The sequence below is a fragment of the Solea senegalensis genome, linkage group LG1 (assembly GCF_019176455.1).
Source record: "Solea senegalensis isolate Sse05_10M linkage group LG1, IFAPA_SoseM_1, whole genome shotgun sequence".
Taxonomy (NCBI): Eukaryota; Metazoa; Chordata; class Actinopteri; order Pleuronectiformes; family Soleidae; genus Solea; species Solea senegalensis.
In genome coordinates, this window is record NC_058021.1 from 7,628,781 (window position 1) to 7,636,713 (window position 7,933).

Genomic DNA, 7,933 nt, shown 5'->3' on the forward strand with positions numbered 1-7,933 from the left:
CTGAAATACAGAGGCAGGGGTTGTGATGCGGCTCGTCGCTCACGATCGCAGGCTTTCAGCACTGCGGTCCCTAAATACACACGCACACACATTTCCTGGAGACTTACCCTATAACATAAACCATAACTACTACTGTCCTATCCTAATCCTAACCTTAACCTGTGTTCTCACCCTAAAATGCCGTAATTTACGTTATGGGGACTTGATTTTAGGGGACTTGAAATCGCCATAATGTGACTGCTTAAACAGATTTATGTCCCCACAACATAAGGAATACACACACACACACACACATTTATATATATATATGTATATATATATATACATCAGTGATTCATTTTTAAGTCTTTTTAACTAATCTACATACGGCATAGTCCAGTTTGATTCTTGTGTCTGACGTCTTTCTCAGGCCTCTTCCAGTGACAGCACTCTGACCAATCAGTGACCAATCAGACGCCACGCATGGTATCGCCTCAGCTTGCTTGGAACCTCGTCAGAGCAGGTACTTACCAAAAAAAGTACCAGGTGCTATCAGTGGAAATGGAGGTGTAATTTACAATCGAAAGTATATGTTCACCTCAAGTATCCATAAGCACTAAAACCATAGCGCTATTCCTGTGCCTACCTCTAATTTAAAGTCACAGTACGTATACATTTGGGTGATTTTTGTTATTATTTCTGCCTCTGTTAAGCCTTCATGGACAGAACTAATGTAACTACTTATGGCGTATTTCCACTGGGCTCTACTTGCCTCGTCTCCCCTCCACTAGCATAGTACTATTTTTAGTTCCTGCTCCAGCGAGGTTCCAAAAGCGTGCTGAGTAAGTACTATGCGATGATTGGTCAGGCTGCTGTCACAGGAAAAGACGTCCCACACAAATCAAGCCGAACAGCGCCGAACTGTGGATCAGTTAATAATACTTAACAATCCGAAAAATGTGAGTTAATCTCCAACAACTACCAGGAGTCTGGTGTAAAGTCACTAGTCACTCGTTTGTGTGTGTGTGTGTGTGTCGTGTATAAAAGGAAGTCACCGCAGTTTCACACAGCTGTGCAGTGATGACTCCGCCTACGTTGACGATGCGACCTAAACAAGGCGAGTAGGGCCGGGGGAAATACGCCATTATTTTCTGCATCATTAACAAATGGCACATTATTTGTTTGTTTTTATTAATCCCCTTAGGGAAAGTATTCCTCTGCATTTTGACCCATCCTAGAATTAGGAGCAGTGGGCTGCCACACTGAGTGGCGCCCGGGGAGCATTGGGGGTTGAGCAGATAAAGCTCAGGGGTACCCCAGCCCTTTTTGGCCAGGTGGGGATTTGAACCGGCGACCCTCCGGTTACAAGTCAAGTTCCCTTTCCCCTTGGCCACAGGCTGCCCTGTGGCCAAGTTATCAGTTATCAATAATCATTTGACATTAACTCTGATGTCTTTTGCATGAAAGGGTGACTTTTAATTGATCTGAGGTGCTTCATCTTCTCTAAATGTCATTACCAAACAAGTTTGTTCTGAAGATTTTGCCTGTGTGCACAGTACTGAACAAAATTTGGGTAGAACTCTAAGTATTCTGATCGGAAGGTTTTTTTTCTCACTATTTTCTGCTCCAAGTGGATTCAAGAAAAATTAAATCGACAGTTTTCCTGTATGAGGTAAAATGTTGACATGAGATGTAATTATTTCCAAGATGAGCAGTGAAATACGTATATGAAGACATTTAATGAGGACACTAGCCCTCAGACCAGGAGCTTCAGATGGAGTAACAAGGCACAGGATGTTCCTCCTGTGAGCAGGCTTCACATTAAATAAGGCTTTTTCCTTCATCAACTAGAAGAAAAAAAAAAAAAGGAGGATGATTATAGTTCCTTACATTCAGAGTGAGGCTCATTAATCCTGCTTTACACATGTAACACATCATGTGATCCACGGCAGAAAGGTCTCATGATAAGTAACATACATAATGTACATACGTACACAATGTAATCCTATTCTAATGAAATAACACAAAACAAGATTATTATAATGAAAAAATAATTCCACCTAATCACCGGGAACATGATTGCTGGCCGTGGTTGTCGGTTGAGATAAAAAAAAAAGGTGTAAAAAAAAAGTATAAAAACAGCGAGTGATGCAGGAATAATCTGGATTTCAGCACATAAATGAGGAAAGACTGTGACAGAGGGTCAGAAAAGTATTCAGATCTCTTGCCTGTCAAGTCACACAAGTCACATCTTTATTTATTTATTGCAGCTCTACAGTACGCATTTTATGATTTATAATGAATATGTTGATGCACAGCCAATGACCTGTGGGTGTTAAACATGTCTGTTCCATCAGAATGAATGAGTGGCACAGCAGGCCTAACTGCTCGCTCTAATCCCAGATTATCTCTGCCAGTCCGATCCAGAAACTGAGGGGGAAAAAAACTGGCAGAAGAAAAGGAGATTATTTACCAGTGGTGGGGGATTGTGGAGCAATGTGGGGGTTAAAATGCACACCTACTTCTTCATAAACATCACTCTCAAACGGACACAGTAACATGTGAAGCTTGTTTCATTTGATCAGAGATCTCTGCCTTTTTGCTCTTTCATAAACATGTTCAATGCAAAGGCACGATTCTTACCATCCACCACACTCTGGCTCCATTATTACCCCCCGTCCTCTGTTACATTGTATATAGGCTTCTGCTGGTAAACAACCTCCATCACTGTGTTCAGATAAATGACAGATCGTTTTGACTGTCCTCGAGCGCACTGCAAATCCCTGCACTGCCAGATGAGTATGTGCTTCCTCTTTGGTATTTTATTCACATGTAAAACAAAAGTGCATCACCTTTAATATCACAACGATGTTTGAAGATAATGCTCACATGTAATCTTGAAAGTTGGGAAACATTACATGTTGTATATTAACCCTCAGATGTGCCTTCAAATAAGTTACGTTAAAACACCTAGAGTACCTAAATGTGTTCATAAAAAATTAAGCTACAAAAATTGTATACATTTAATTTTTTTTAAATTTTACATCAGTCCTTTATTTCAAATATTTATTGAAAGTTTTTAACCCTTAAATTAGAGTTTTTTGTCACGACGCATCAAAAATAGTGATTTGAATGGGTTTCAGTGAGGACATTTTTGTACGTAGATATGATAGTGTGAGTATTTTAGTTAACATTCTTTACAGTGGACTAAAAAAAATCAAAAAAGAAAACACTTAAACGCATTTTCAACAATATGCATGAAAAAAGGATCAAATATACTGGAAATTAAAAGCCAAAAGGTCAGCAGAGAGGGAGGGGCCTGAGGAAGACAACATCAGTCAGTCACTGTGTTTCCTTAGAATTTTCAAACCTTTATTTATTTATTTATTTATTGGTACCTGTTTTTTATAGTTCTTATTACTTAAGTATGTTGAAGGAAAATCACGTTCTTATGACCCTAATTCCAATCTGTCGAACACAGCGCACACTCCGCCTACCAAGTAACGATTCTGTTCTCAGTCGAAACGCAAGCTTTGGACAGTCACAACAACCACATTATTCACTAAAATAGAATCTCTCACTATGACAACAGAGTTCTGAGACCAGCAACATTATGATCCTCTGTGCCTTGCTTGGGTTTGAGTTAGGTCCTTGTGTCCTCTGGGTTTGAGCTGCAACAACTGCAGTTTTAGCAGCAACAGAGGCTTCATGACAGCGTGGGGCAGCGCTCGTCAGCCATCTTTGAATGACTTGCCATCAGGGAAATCTAAGGAGGACGCTGCAGATTGCAAGAAATGGAAGACACTTTCCCTTCCACTCGCCTCTGCATTTCTCAAGTGCGCCAGGTAAACGCAGGGGCCCTTACATACCAGAAATAATGTCTTTCATAACTCTCGCCTCCGTTTTCTCGCTCTTCTTTGTTGGTTTACGTACAGTATATAGGTGAAGCACTTCTTTATTTGTGTTGAGGGCATCTGCTTCGAAACACGAAACACACATCGATTCAAGCTGCTGCAATAACATGGTGGCACAAAACGACGACCTCCTTCAGGCAAGACCCTGGTCTTAAGTACATAGAAGAGGCTTATTATAATGCTGCATGGCTCCATACCAGTGTTTATTCATATACTCGTACTCATACTCATATTAATATCACAACCCTGAGAACAAACTAATGTCAACCTTATAACCTTACACATGTGTTTTGCTTTTTTCTTGAAAATAAATCCACATGGATCCACAGGGTCGCGCCATTGCTCCCTCACATTCTGGTCACATGACATTGGTGGCATACGTTTTTCCCGCCCGTTCTTGAAGAACAATTTGCATGATATTACGGGGGTTTTGGATCACATCGCACCGTGCATACTTCTTTCACAGTGAGTATAAGTCCAGACATTCCCAGGTTGATTCTGTCGCCTGTCTGCATCCTATCTCACATCTTTAGCTGCAGTCAGTCAGGGATTATAGAGCAGATGTTGCATCTGGGATTACAATTAGATTAATATCATCTATCGTCGGAAGCATGTTATGTTAACATAGCAGGAGAAAACCCGTGGTTTTTCCCCCCCTGTGTCACACGTGGGCCATTGTTGTTAATAGGAATTAAATAAGCTGTTGTGCAGCATGGTGCAGGACTAAAGTGAAATCAAGATGATGGAGGTCTGAGGTCAGGGTTGACAGACTCATATCAGACCTAAAGGTGACACTTGGGACAGCACTTTTATTGTTTTATTACACATCTAATAAAACAATACTGATCTTTCATATTTTTTCTTCTTGAAGTCAACTTTCTGTTCCAACTCTATGTAAGGATTTATCCCCTTAAGACCGAGCCTATCGCCGACGACACTTTTGTGCAAGTGCACTTTGCATTGCAGTATTTACTGTAGGTGACAGTTTGTGCTAATGGAGAAGTTCCAAGGGTGTCTGAAAACTGAGAAGTTGCACATTCAAGCCAAAATGTGGTTATTATGGTCATTTCACTGGCACTTTTGCAGGACGCCAGAGGATTGGCGTCCAGAGAGGAGAGAGTTGGAAAAACGCCTGTGAATAGTTTTTTTTATCATAAATATGTTTTATACTGTTCAAAATTCTAATTCAACTCGCAAAATCAGTTGCTTTTGTTTTTCTTCATTTTAAATTGTAGATAACTGCCAGATATTTGAAGTTTTTCTGGAAAAATGGCAAAAACACTTACTCACAGCACACAAAAAAAAGACGTCCAGACAGACCTTTTGAGGGGTTAAGGCATAACGTCATGTTTTATATTCACAAAGAGATTTAAAAGTATACTGTTCACTATGACATGAGACACAAAGCAATTATTTACCACCTCTCTGCTGCCATCAACAATTGTAGCACTCCAGTCAATCAATCAGACTTTATTTATATAGCACCTTTCACACAAAGCAATCCAACAACAACCCACCCCACCAAACCCACTAATTACCCCACCCACTACATGACGTGAGCGAGTACAGTATAAAACAGTACAGAATAAAATACTGATTTATGGCACAAATAAACTGTTATTCCATGCTGTTCATGTGTCATGTGTCACCGTTTTTTTATTTTTTTACCAAAGAGTGGTAATTATAACTTCCAAATAGCTATGCATTTTAAATGGCATCTGTACAATAAAGGGATCACATTTGTTTGGAACACGCTTATGAATTCAGGTTGGTTCTTTTTTTAATTCTGTTTTTTGTTTTCTTATCCTCTTGCGTACATCTGGCCATGTCTTTACAATAGTGACCAAACAGGATACAAACACACGTGGTCTGCGCTTAATACAATCCCCTCTTCTTTTCTTTTTATTTAGCTTTTAATAAAAGCTGTAGTGGGCAGCAAGGACGTCGTCTCTTTTCACATTCTCTATGCCAGTGTTTGACGTCACAGTCGCAGGTCAAGGTTTTTTTCCACAATATCTCCACATATGATAAGGTTTGAGAGACTCATCTGAATTAAGACTTGTAATAATCAAAAAATTCATCTTAGTCTTGTGATAGCAAACGATAGGTCATGTCATAAAGATTGATTGATTGATTGATATATTGGTTTTGAGAAACAGGGGCAGTGTACATTAATAAATAGTCAGTCAAAAGGGTATTTTTTTTTATCATACTCTCTGGATACACTGTTAGACTCTGATCGAGGAAGGTGGAGGCTGAAAGACGTCAACAGAATTCAATCTGTCCATAAAAGTTCATTTTGATCAAAGAGCTTTTCCTTATTTTACTTTAGTTGATTGACTAATTGACATTGTCTGTTGTGTATGAATCTGTTTTTTTTGTTATGTCATTGACTATGATGTTACAGTTGTGTTCCATTTCACTGACTTGGTTGCTTGACTCCATTGATAGCGTCATTGTTTTATCATCTGCCTTCTCTCTATTGATATGAATGACCAGTTTTTTTGGGCATTTATTTTTTCACTGAATTATAGCTAGTTATTTGCAGGCAGGTCTGAGATTTTATCAGAAAGGGGAGAAACACAAAAACACACATGCTGCAAATCTAACATAACACAATTAACATTTGTTTGTTCTGCCCGGAGGTTGCAGTATTTCCACTTTGTCACGGTTAACCTTCTTCTGATCAGAAACACAAAGACAAGGATGAAGCTTCTGCCTGCCAGCTTCTTCACAGCTGTGTCTGACTGAGAGTAATCATGTCAAACTGTATCTCTACAGCACATTTGACCTGACAAAGTCTAAAAATACAAATGAACAGCAATTCCTACAACATACACTAGGGCTACGATAAAAGCATTTTAAATTGGTTGAGAGTCTGAGCAGCACTTAGACGAAAAAGGTTCCAAGGTTGCACAGTCTCAAAAAGATGGCATCTGAGAATCTGAGAAGAATCTGAACTGAGATAAACATCTTACTTATTGCCCTGTTGATGTTTGCCTGCAACCGGGCTCCTACTGTACGATGCGAGCTGTCAATCACTGCCATTGAAACGGAGTTGTTTCTTGGATTAGGAGGACTATATGTCTCCTTTTTACATGCAGCCACGATATGTTGCCATGCTCCATCACTGGACAGTGCCAGTATGAAATATACATGTGGTTTGTAATCGTTACACTGCTCATTATTCAGGAAACAATATAAAATCAGGATAAAAACACTGAAGGAAAACGAATGTGCCTGACGGTGGTTTGTAGAGTCTTTCTCTCGTGCAAGAGACTTGCTGCTACACCATTGGATTCAGAGAGAATGCGAGAATCTCAAGTGCAAATTCAATTATCTTCTCTCAGAACCTGATATTCTTTTCTCTTTTTCTATTACCTGTGGCTTCTGGTAAAATTTCCATTTTTACCGAACAGTGTACCATCCAGGCTTTCAGCCGGAGGCGATTTCAGCGGATCTAAATGGAAATGAGACGTTTATAACGAGTGTATCTGTGAAAAGAGTAGCATGTACACTGGGTGAGTTCATTATTGAGCAGTCTTTTGACCTGGAGAAAGGAGCTATATTTCTGAGTCCGCTATAATGTGTGTTTTATGCTTCTGCACCGCCGGGGCCACAGGTGTGTCTTCGGGACATCATGGACTAGATAAGAGACTTAACCAGCCTCTCTAGAACTTGCTGTCTATGGGGGTCAGGGGTTATTTCTAGGCTGGTCACTTGGCGATGGTGGTTGATTTAAAGCATGTGGGGACAGAGCGGAGGGAGGGAGGGAGGGAGGGAGGGAGGGCAGTTGTGCAATATCTAAGTGAAACATAACAATTCACCAGGACTGTGAGACCCAGTTTTTGTTTTTGTTTTTTTTTTGCATTTGTTTTTACCTCATGTCACTTTTGTCACAGTTATCACATTCTCTCTCTCTCCCTCTCTGCATCTGGAACAATCCACTGTCCAATTGTTCAGAGAGCTCACTAATCCAGCCTCAGATCTGAGTCGTGCACTGCGGCCTAATAGGATCTTAGTCTTAACCCTGATGACAA